Consider the following 13,553-nt stretch of genomic DNA (forward strand, 5'->3'; position numbering starts at 1 on the left):
GTAATTGAAAATGAGAATTTAATAAGGGACATAAGAGTAATTGTATAACCAATGATTATTATGTGTACATCATTTTCATGATCAATGAGTAAAAACAAAAACTTGTTTTTCAAAAGGTCAAAAAAAAAAAAAAAAAAATCAAACTTCCAACCAATGAGTCATTTTTGTCAACTTTTCCTTTAAATATCTCACTTGGAATTAAATTCAAATTTTCAAATATTTATCTCTTAAATGTGATTAACTTCTAAATGTGAATCGGTCTTAAATGGAAAATGATTATGATTGGAGCGAAGTGATTTAGAAATGGAGGAAAGGTGGTGGGAGAGAAGGGGGTTAATTGTCACTTAAATAAATATTAATGGAATAAGTTTTGATATTAAATTTAAGAAAGATTAAATAAATGTTAGATGAGATTTAAAAAGATGATGTGAAATTGAATATATATAAATAAATAATTTATGAGTCGGGAAATATGAGATATCTAATTTTTTTTTTTTAATTAATTTTTAAATCATCTATGCTATAAAACTGAATCCCAATAAAATATTCCCTTAACAAAATTAAAAATGGTCAGATTTGGGGGACAAAATTGAAAAGTTCGGTAGAGAAATAGGTCCTCCATCTCACCTAATAGCTATAAATCATAAATTTAGAGGAAAAAATAAGGTCAGGGTTCATTTCTAGTCATTCTGTGCAATTTTCTAACAAATTATTATTATTTTCAAAAATTAAAAAACTAATAATAAAATTTTGAAATATATTTTTAGAATTAGTTAAAAAAAATATAATAAATAAACATTTTAAAAAATCAAGGATTTGTTTGAGAATGAAAACTATATTTAATAACAGTTTGTTTGCTTTTAAAGGTAAATAACACTTTTCTTAATGTAGAAATAATCGTTTCGAAATTACTTTTCAGATTTATTACATCGAAAATCATAAGCCGCCATGAAATGGGTTAATTCTAAAAGAAAAAATAAAAAAGAGTCACCATCCTTTTTTTACGATGTATTGGACAACGAATAAAAGTTAAGAATATCCTAATTTAGAGTCGAGTTCGAGAGTCGTTTGTGTAACAACACCGACTTTAAATTATTCTTTAAAGAAGATTAAAACAATGTTTGGTTATTTTACTCGTCATATCTCCAGTATTTAGAGTCATAATCCTATCAAATAAGTGAATAAACCATCCATTAATTTGACTATATTAAAATTTAGGAAAAATTCTTCACTTCAAGAATTTGAGAAAATATTATAATTTCTCAAATAATTTATCCTAAAATAGCCTTTTAATAAAATATTTTTTTAAAAAAATTATTATTTTAATTAAAATCATTTTATTTTAAATTCAAATCTCGGATTCTCAAAAATTATAAACTTTCACCGTATTTAAAAAATCAGACTCTCAAATATTTCTAGACTTCATTATCAGAAATTTGAAGGAAAACAACATTTGAAAACCATTTTATAAGGTAAGAAAGATTAAAACATTTTCTAAACAAAACTAAAAAGATTAAATTTTTGAAAATAAACTTAAAAAGTGTTGAAAATATTAAAGGAATACTACCAAAAAAAAAATCAATTTAATATGCAAAGTTACAGTGATAAAATTAAAGTGATAAATAAACAAGTAATAATATTTACAAGTATATTAGAAATTTAATACAAATATATTGGAAATCGATCTTGGACTCCCAAAGACTCGACTCTTCAATTCAAAATTCTAGAAAATCGAACTCCCAAATATTTCTAAAATCTGTTGTCAGATAAAACTTTTTTTTGGACAAAAATAAGATATTTATTAACTCAAAAGAAAATGCATGAACAATTATCGATGAAGTAAAAGAACAAAAATGCATGAACAAACACTAAGAACATTATTCAATTAGTTTCATGCCACAAATATTTTAAATGTAAATAGACCATAAATTGCAAATTTTCATAAAATAAACATACTTAACAAAACGAAAATTTGGATGAAATCATGATTTAATGTAAATGAGATATATCAACATACATCTAAAATTATATTTAATGAAACAAAAGGTGATTTAACAAAAGAGACAATCTATGATTTTTCCTCTTATTCACAATCGAGACAAACTCAATTTTAAAAAAAATTGCTATGAAGCTTGAATACTACAAGAAAAAACAATGTGAATTTAGAAATAAGAAAACAAAAGAGTGAAAGAAAACGAAGGGAAAAAAGTGGTAAACAATTGTCGGGGTGGGGCAGAGGGGAGACTCTCTATCCCCGCCCCTGTCCCTGTCAATTGAAGGTGGGGACGGGGACGGGGATTCCTCGCTGGGAAACGGATCCCCGTGGGGACCCATCCTCCTTTTTTTAATAAATATATAAATATTTGTAATTAATATATATATATATATATATATATATATATATATATATATATTAAAATATAAAAAATTAACCGGGGATGGGGACGGGACAGGGATACCCTCTCTGTCCTCGTCCCATCCCCGACTGGGGACCTGGTTAGGATCTAGTTTGATCCTATCTCTGGTCAAATAAGGGATTCTCCATCTCGATCTCGATTTCGTGGGAATTTTTGTCAATTCTATAAAAGATAGAGAATGAAGATTTTCTTAATCAAAAGAAAAAAGAAAAACAAAAAAAGTGGAGAGAACTTAGGTAGAGGAGAAAGTTGTTGGAGATAAAAAAAAAAAAAGAAAATATAGTAAAAGGGGAATGGAGAGAATGAGGAAAAGAAAATGAAAAAAGTTTGTAAAAATAGCCACTAAAAATCCTTCTATTTTTTTTTTTTTTTTTTTTTTCGTGATGTTGTCTCTTTAAATGACCCAATGATCACCGATACTACCCTTTCAATTAAGAATAAAATCAATAAAATCAATAAAATCAAATAAATAAATTATGTCATTTGTTTGAAACATAATTAATTCTCTCTAAAAAGTTGACAATTCAAATTTTATTCTCCCTCCAAAAAAAAAAAACTTCTATTTTATTAAATTTGATAAAAAAAAAATTAAAAAGAAAAATATTTTAATATTATTTACACAAAGATTTATTCGTTTTCTTTGTTTATTTTATCTTAAAACTAGAAAATTCCAGATTCTGTAACTAATCATAAAAATTAGAACGATGAAATAAAATACTACAAATTTATCACATGTTTTTCATTCATGTTTTTTGTTTAAAAGAATTTATAACTTTGAATAAAACACAATAGCAAAAAGATATTATTTTCTAACCACTCTTGAAAATTAATTAAAAAAGACCTAACTTTTTTTTCTGGTAAGAAAATATTCCACAAAATTGTTTAAAGCCTTGGTTACGTTCCAATTTTCCAATTTCAACTTTGATGTAATTGTGACTTTTCAAAAGCTTTCCAGTAATATTTGTACTAGATTGATGCCATCCACTCACTTGGGCATCATTTTCTTTCCCTTTTCTTTTCTTTTTTCCCTTTTCTTTTCTCCTAAAAAAAAACCTTGTGTGTGTGAAACATGTTTCTTCTTCTTTTTTCCCCCACAAAAATACACTAATTATTATGTCTCAGACTTTCCCTAATATTACTGCTGAAAATGTTTGCTTTGTTGACATGTAAAAATCTTCAACTATAGAGAAAATATTGTTCAACGATAATCGGTGTAAAGCATGGTCGGTATCAACTATTAAAAAACGTCAAATTTTGTGTCAACGATATATAAATCGAAAAAAAAAAACTCATGTCAATAAAGACTAAAATTGTGGTAGTATGTCTCTCAATTTTATCATTTTAATTTGAGGTCTTGAAATATCAAGATTTAGGAAACAAAATTAAGATGCATGATATAAATAACAAATAAAATAATTTCAATTATCATTCCAAACATTAGTACATCGATGTCCACTTCCATAACTCTTAGACTCATATCTTATCCTTAGGAATTGCAAATATAATAATCAGATCTAAAGTATTAGTAAATATAACGCAATACAAAAAAAATTGCAAATATAGAAAAATTTAGATTAGCTTCCTAGAGTCTATTAGTTATTTAGACCATATCATTAATAGGAGTATGTCATTGATAAATTTTACTATATTTGTAATTTTTCAAAAATATTGTTATATAATAAACTATTAATCTTAAAAGTGCGACCCTTTATTAAATTTTATATTCTTTTTCCTTCAAAAGCCTCTTTGGTTTCTTTTCTTGCATGCTTCTCTCAAACTTCATTTTATTAGAAAATGAAAAATTAAACATCCTTCATTTTTTTTGTAAGGGAAACAAATTTATTTTACTTGATGATGAGGTGTAGTTAGATTTTAGAAACGGTCAAATTTTTTTTAATAGAAACAAAATTTTGTATCTGAATATATATATTTTTTTAATAATATATAACTATTTATCGATAATTTATTTAAAAAGACATGTAAATATGTTTTTCTCCCAACATTAGAGGTCACCTGACAGTTTATTATTATTATTATTATTATTATTATTATTATTATTATTATTAATTTTATAATATAGCAAATAACAACCTCAATTATGACTTATGAGATATAATGTTAGATTTTAAGAAGATATATTTGGTTACCAATAACTGCATATAAATATAATTTAAAAATTCTCTGTAATATAATATATTTGGTTACCAATGACTTCATACAAATAACTGTATATCATAATGCACTAAAAAAAAAGCGATAAATTACACAACCCATCACAAAATAGGTTGCAAAATTTGTTAATTCATTTTTGTTGTTAGTTATATTCTTTATCTAACCTATTTCATTTTTTCCAAAAAATTTAAGGCCAATCAATACAACATGTTGGCAAAAATAAAATTTCAAGATAAAAAATTAATAATAATATATAATATGTATGTATAGATTTATCAAGAGGCGCACGTGCCCTCCTCAAGTGGTGACGTTTATATATTGATTTGTATTAAATATATAGAAAATTGTAGTTGTAATTATATATTATAAAAAATTATTTTAAATGACAAAACTGTTAAAAATATTCGCAACTAATAATAAAATCACATGTAATAGTCTATTGTGCTATCATAGATATTTTATTATTATTTATAAATATTTTAGTTTATTTTTTAATATTTGAAAACCGTCCTTATATCATATATTTATAAGTTTCTTTATGGTTACATTATTTTTGCCTCCCCCGTCATATATCCCAGGTTCGAATCCTGGATTCTTTTTTTTTTTATTAACTTTATATATATAGAACTTATTGTTGTTATTATTATTTAGTGAAAATTTATATATTATTTTAATTTGCAATTAACTTCCTCACACATTTTTCATATTTTAAAACTCTCAAATATATACATATATTTTAAGAATTATTCACCACACATATTTATATATTTTTTATTTTTGAAAAGTATATGTATATTATCTTAATTTTTATCACACTTGAAATAGGCGAGAAAATTTAATTTCATTTTAATTTTTCTCATATATATATGAAAATTGATGGATGCTTTTTTTAGATTATTGAATTATATTTTGCTTATATATATTTAGATAAATAATTCTATAAGGGTTTATACTTTATAATAATTTTGTAATTAGTATTATTTAATTTAGATATCATATATCAATGCATTTTAAATTATTTTTATATGAATGTTATATTAAAGATTTAGTCTCTAAATTTTAAAAATTAAATTTATAAACTTTCAATTTGACTCTAGTGCCTTAAAATGTCTAATAAATCTATAAATTTTCAATTTCATATCTAACATATGTCAGAAATATTAAAAATGTTTAAAAAAATAACCAAATAATACAAAAAATGCGTTGAATATGTAAGAGACCCATTAGATGCAAAATTGATACATTTTTAGGAATTTATCAAAAACAAAAATTGAGAATTCTTGAACCTATTAGACATTTTTTTAAGTTTAAAAACGGCATATAAACAAAAATCTAGAAATTCATCCACTAAACTTCAAATCTTATATACATCTGTACCTCCCTAACATAAAGTTCTGTATCTGTCACTTTTCCAAGTTAACCTAAAACGAGATAATATATATACTTTTAGATACTATATTTATTTTTCAAATTTGAAGTAAAACAATTAAATCTTACGTGCATATGTCTTAACTCATGAAATGATATATGTAATTGAAATAATGTTGGCTGAAAAAAGTATGAGAGACTAAGTAAATACTAAATAATAGAATAAAAAAATTGACCAAAATGATTACTTATATAAAATTTAAAAAGAAAAGTAAGTCAAGGAAAGCTTAACTATTAAAATATATTTATACCATTTAAGAAAATTTACCAAACCCATGAGAAAATAAAATTAAAAAAAATAAAAATAAAAAACATCATAGGAAACGTGACAAATGATTGTTATTTTATTTACACGTCTCATAAAGGTATATTTAAAAAATAGCTATACGGCGATTGTGGCTTATATGTAAGTCTACAAAGTCTTCTGTTTTTCCATTCTTTTAATTATATATATTTCATACTAATGTTTCGATATTGAATTACTATGGTGCCCTTCAAAGACTTTTCCTTAAAGTCCACCTCTTTCGATAATGTCATACCCCGCCCCGAGCCCCCGCTCCTGAGCCCGAGGTAAGGCTTGATATTAATGGTTAATATTTTGGCTAATCTACTAGTTTCTTTTATTATGTTCACAGTGGAAAATATTACATGTTTTTATTAGAAACTAGTTCACAAATTCAAATTTACAAAAAACATGGAAACCCTATCCCGGTAACCAATTTCATTCATAACTATTTCAAAACTTGTGGCAGACCTTAACCAACACCGCAACCTGGACTCGTCAGCTACCTGCAAGAAAACCATAGAGACAAACCATGAGTTTTTACAAAGCTCAGTGAGTGGTAACACAAATACAAATCTTCCACAATTACAATCACGAGGTTCCCAAGCGAACCTCCAACGAAACATGAAGCTTTCATGAAATTCACCTACACACACGGTAGATGTTTAACATACAATATCATAATTACAATATCAGCCTATGTGCACATAGCTCTTCCTATCATAAGCTCAGAAACTAGACCCGTCGGCCCTCTGACCATCCCATTTCAAGGATTCTCTATCCCACACGCTCAGACACTAGACTCCTTGGTCCCCTGTCCATCCTGTAAGGATCCACTTTGGGCTCAGGTTCTAGGTCTTTAGACCCCCTGACTATCCCAACATCATACATATCCCACAGTATATTAATTTACAATATGCTCAAAATAACAAGGGAAGAAACCGTTCACAGTGAGTTTGTGGAGAACTTTCCTCGCAGTTGACCTGGTTTCCCTGGTTCTACCGTTGGATCCTATTCAAGTTTTAAGCTTAGATTACTAACACTTCTGTGTCTTATCTCAAGACATTTTCTTCTTCAAAAATGTGTAAAAAGGTCTTAACTACAATACCTTAAAGTTTCACCTTCAAATTATTTGGTGAAAGTTCGAGTATCAAATTTATTCCTCCTGGCTCGACTGTCTCCTTTCTTATGAGCACCTCTAGGATTTCCTTAATTTTGATGGCCTTAGATTTAGCATTTCTTTGAAGCAGCCCTCATACAGAAACTACATTTAATTTAGAAGCTTTTGGTTCAAGAATCATCTGATTTGCACGAGTAGTTTGGAAGAACTGCTTGTTTGAAATTGGCTTTCGCGTCTGTCCGAAACGTTCTGCCTCCTCTGCGTACTTGCTTGTATCTCCGACCCACACTTTATTTTCCCTCTTCTTATTTTTCCTCTCTTTATGATCTCTAAGTAATAACTTGATGTATAGGTCGAAGTGGGGCGTCCTTCCCTTTTATAGGCGTCTAAAAGCCCTCTTTGTTCGACACTTCCCCATCCAAGTGTTTCCCTTAGCGATTGCCAACCTCCAGCCCTTTCCACCTCCTGCTTGAGGTGTCTTCACCTCACCCCATCAACGCAATGTAGGGTGTCCTTCTCCTACATAGCCAACGCATGGGACTTACTTTTGCATGTCTCCTCATGCACCCATCTCAAATCCTTAAGACTTAAGACTTCTTCCTAGCAAGCCACATGTCTGATGACGTCCTCCATATGAGCTCATCCTTCATATGCGTCCACAAACCCTTGGATGTTCAACACATAGTATGCCATCAGCGCATAGTTGGCCATCAACGCATAGTCTATGATCAACGCATAGTGTAATCATCAACGCAATTAATGCATAGCAATCCTTGGTTCCCTTTGGTTTTCAACACAGCACCATCGCAACCCAACTTACTCAGTCATTGCAAGCCTTAACCATCGCAAGAGCCAACCACCATGCGTCTAACCTAGCCCATCGCATGGCTTATGTCCAACATATCCATCGTGCATGCCATCATCAACTTCCAACGCATAACATGGTCGCACGACTTCGACGTATATAATGGTTGCTTAGCATCAACTCATAGCTTGCTCGTCATCAACGCATAGGTCGCTCAACAACATCGACGCATAGGTCGCTCAACAACATCGACGCATAGGTCGCTCGACATGGGCGCTTGGCATCGACGCATGGGTGCTTGGCATGGGTGCTCGACGCATGGGCGTTGTGCATCGATGCATGCCACCCTCCAACACATGCCTTGCCCGCGTCTTCGCCTATTCTTGCGTTCGCAGGCCCTTTGCACCGCCGACCCTCGTGCCATCTAACCTTCCAACGCATCACTTCAACTTTCTTCCTTCAGCCGCATACCACCCTCCAACGCATCCATTGAGCCTAATGAGTTGGTCTAACCTCCAAGGCATGCGTCACTCCCCCTTCAACTTCTTCCTTTGCCCAAGTAATCTCTTCAAGATCTTATGGCCAATATATAGCAATGCATAAACACTTAGTAAATTTTACAGTAGGGTTTTACTTAACCACATCTTCAACATTTAGGGTTTATTTCCAAAGTACTCAATTCCTTTTTATTTTATGCTTATAAAAGGAAATGAGCTCTGGGTTTCATAGATAAATATAAATTTGTTGTGAATTTGAGGAGTACAACAAGAACACGGATGATAATAAAATATAATATTAAAATAAATAAATATAATATCAATAGATGGAATAAATAAATAAATATTAAAATAAATTAAACATAATATATATAAATATATAAAATAAAATAAATAACAAAAGTAAATAAAATATCAAAGTATGGATTTCTTCGTTTTCTCCAAACTTTTTGAAATTTACCCCATGTGCGTGTCTTTCAAAACTCACCAAATGCCACTATTTATAGGCAATTTGGCAAGTAGGAGGTGGATTACATGGACATTAAGAATGAGTATTTACAAGACACATGGACAAAAATTTGGAAATTGGGACATGACACATGGTTAATGGACATTAGGCATGAGCATCAAATGGGCATCTATTCTCTATAATATTTATAATACTCTCCCTTTATATGCACATTATATATATATATATATATGAAATATGTCTCGCTAAAACCTTACTAGAAAAAACCCATTGGAAAAAAATCTTAATGAAGGGAAAAAAATAATATTCCATATAATCTAATACTCTTAAAAAGAATATAGTATATATACTCCCTCTCATGGAAACATCACTTAAGATCTCCGAGTCGCCGCATTTCAATCTTGTGCACCAATTTTTCAAAGGTTGTTGTAGGTAATGACTTTGTAAATAAGTCCGCCAGGTTATCTTTTGAACAAATTTATTGTATAGTGATGCCACTATTTTCTTCAAGATCATGAGTGTACAAAAGCTTTGGTGAAATATAGCTTTGGTGAAATATGTTTTGTTCTATCTCCTTTAAGATATTCTCATTTGATTTGAGATATGCATACTGTATTGTCATCGTATAATATTGTTGGAAGATTTTTACTAGAAGACAAACCACATATTCCACAAATATGCTAAGTCATTGATCTTAGTCATACACATTCTCGACTAGCCTCGTGAATTGCAAGAATTTCAACATGATTTAAGGAAGTGGCTATTATGGTCTGTTTTATCGATCGCCATGATATAGCAGTTCCTTCACATATGAATAGATAACCTATTTAAGATCTAGTTCTGTATGAATTAGATAAATATCCAGAATCTACATAACCAACTAGATCAAAATTCGATTTATTTGAATAAAATAAATTCATATCAATCGTTCCTCTGAGATAATGAAGTATATGCTTAATTCCATTCCAATGTCTCTTAGTTGGAGAAGAACTATATCTTGCTAATAAATTTATTGAAAATACAATATCTGATCTTGTATTATTAGCAAGATACATAAGTGCACCAATTACACTAAGATATGGTACTTTAGGGCCAAGAAGTTCTTCATTATCATCCCGAGGTCGAAATATATCTTTCCTCACATCTAACGAACAAACTTCCATTGGAATGTTCAATGGATGTACTTTATCCATATAAAATCTTTTCAAAAATTTTCCTGCATAAGTTGACTAATGAACAAATATCTCATCTGCTAAATACTCAATTTGCAAGCAAAGGAAAAGTTTTGTTTTTCCGAGATCTTTCATCTCAAATTCTTTCTTAATATATTCTATTGCCTTTGGAAGCTCTTCAGGAGTTCTAATTATATTTAAGTCGTCAACATATACAATTATAATAACAAATTCTGACTGTGATTTCTTTATAAAAATACATGGATATATTTGATTATTTTGATATCATTCTTTCAACAAATATCTACCCAGACGATTGTACCATATACGTCATGATTGTTTCAATCCATATAATGATCTTTGTAACATTATTGAATACAATTCCCGGAATTTTATTTATATGTTTCATACAACTATATCCATAAGATGCATATCCAAATTTTCATATACAGTTAGACCAATTAAGTATGGCCAATTAAATATCTTAATGTAATTGCATCCACCACCGGAGAATACTCTCCTCATAATCAATATAGGTCTTTGTGAAAAACCTTATGCAGCTAGTCTTGATTTATATCTTGTGACCACATTATTTTCATTTTTTTTCTCACAAATACCCATTTGTATCCCACAGGTTTGATACCTTCTGGTGTTTGGACTACTGGTAAAAAAAAACCTAACGTTTTGAAAGTGAGTATAATTCTGTCTCGATTGCTTCTTTCCATTGAAGCCAATCTTTTCTATGTCGACATTCTTCAACAGATTTTGGTTCAGATTCCTCATTTTTAAATATAATATCAAGAGCAACATTATACGTATAAATATTGTCAATAACTACATGAGTTCGATTGCATCTTTTTCTTGTCATGACATAGTTTATTGAAATCTTATTATTATATTTAGGTATTTCACCTTCCTCACTAGTCATATTGAGAATTTCTTTATGAGTATTTACATCCTCAACCAAATCTTCTTGATTATTAATTATTTTTCTTTTTCAAAGATTTTTATCTTTGGAATCCACTGGTCTAGAAGTTCCAAACTTATTAGTGACAACTTGCTGTGTTGGGATATCAATTTTCAATTAAACATTTGCAACTGGTATAAGTGATATAGTTACTTTCTTTGCATCTATAGATGCATCTGGTAACCGATTTGCTATATTTTATAAATGAATTATCTTATGAATTTCAAGTTCACATTGATCTGTACAGGGATCTAAATGAGACAATAATGATGCATTCCATGTAATTTCTTTTTTCAACTTCTTAATTCCTCCCCCTAATGTTGGAAATTTTGTGTCATTAAAATGACAATCAGCAAATCATGAAGTAAATACGTCACCTATCAGGGGTTCAAGATATTTGATAATTGATGGAGAATCATATTCAACATATATTCCTAACATTCTTTGAGGACCCATCTTAGTATGGAGTAATTGGAAAATACATTGCACATCCAAAAATTTTCAGATGGGAAATATTTAGCTCATGGCCATAAGCTAATTATAATGGCGAGTACTTATAATAAGCAACTGCCTAATGCGTACAAATGACGTTGCATGCAAAATAGCATGTCCCCACACAGATGTAGGAAGCTTAGCTCTCATAAGCAATGGTTTAGCAATTAACTGCAAACATTTTATGAATAATTCTGCTAAACCATTTTGTGTATGAACATAAGCTACAGGATGTTCAACATTTATCCCAATTGACATACAATAATTATCAAAAGCTTGGGATGTAAATTCACCTGCATTATCAAGACGAATGGTATTAATTGTATAATCAGGAAATTGTGCTCTTAACTTAATTATTTGAGCAATTAATCTTCCAAATGCAAGATTTCGACTTGATAATAAGCACATGTGTGACCATCTACTATATGCGTCTACTAATACCATAAAATATCTAAATGGTCCACTTGGTGGATTAATAGGTCCACATATATCACTATGAATTCATTCTAAAAATGTAGGTTATTCAATCCCCACTTTAGCTGGCGATGGTCTAATTATAAATTTTCCTCGAGAGCAAGCATCAAATGATAATTCATTAGATTGAAGAATCTTCTGGCCCTTCAATGGATGTCCATTTGAATTCGCAATAATTCTCTTCATCATTATAGATTCTAGATGACCCAATCAATCACATGCCAAATTGTAAATATGTCTGGATTCATAAACTTCAGGTTCATTATTGCATATATTTCAATTACTCGTATATGAGTATAATATAATCCAGAAGATAAAGCAGACAACTCTTCCAATATACGTTTTTCATTTAAGACAATAGATATGATATATAGATATTTCACATTATTCTTACTATCAGTCTCAATATGATCATCATTGCAACTTATATCTTTAAAATTAAGTAGATTTCTCTTTGGTTGACTAGAGAACAATGCATTGTCAATTGTAAATTTTGTTTCTCTAAACAAAATAATATTTGCTTTTCCAAAGTCTTCAATCAAGTTTGCAGAACCTGATATTGTATTGACTTTTGTTTTCAACATTGTCAGTTTTGAAAAATATTTTAACTTATAAGTATTGTATGTGTAGTTACACTGTCTGCAGACATAAATCTTCTTTACTCATTTTTTAATTATCCAACATATGAAAATGATCCAGGTTTTTTCTTTAAAAGAAAATAATTACAATAAGAAATATATAAAGGTTAACATCTACTAAGAGAAGAAAAAAAACACGAATATGAAAAAAAAAACATTAAATCTAGATATTTTGAAAGTCAAATAAAATACTTGATGTTCCATCAATTCTGTCGATTTTCTCTTCAGGAGATTCAAAGAAGTCTACCACATCCAAATTTATCATATGTGATGGGTCAAATATATCACTATCCTGCTATGCAAATTTGCTTCCACATTTTTCTCTTTTTCCTTCATGGAGGCTTGATAGAGATCAACTAAGTATTTTGACGTACAATAGGTACGTGATCAATGCCTAGTCATTCCGCATCATAAGCATTTATTTTCAACACTTTTTGAACTCTTATCTTGTGAAACTTTTCCTTTGTGATCATCATTTTGTGGAGTCTTTGAAATTTGAATGATTAGAATGACCACTACGAAAATAATAATTATTTCTTCCTCTGGCACGGTCACGACCACGACAACGATTATTATTAAAGTTCATAGCATTCACTTTAGGGAATGGTGTCGTTCCAAT

Source organism: Benincasa hispida, chromosome 9, assembly GCF_027475165.1.
Source record: "Benincasa hispida cultivar pf3 chromosome 9, pf3_genome.v1.1, whole genome shotgun sequence".
NCBI classification, from domain to species: Eukaryota; Viridiplantae; Streptophyta; class Magnoliopsida; order Cucurbitales; family Cucurbitaceae; genus Benincasa; species Benincasa hispida.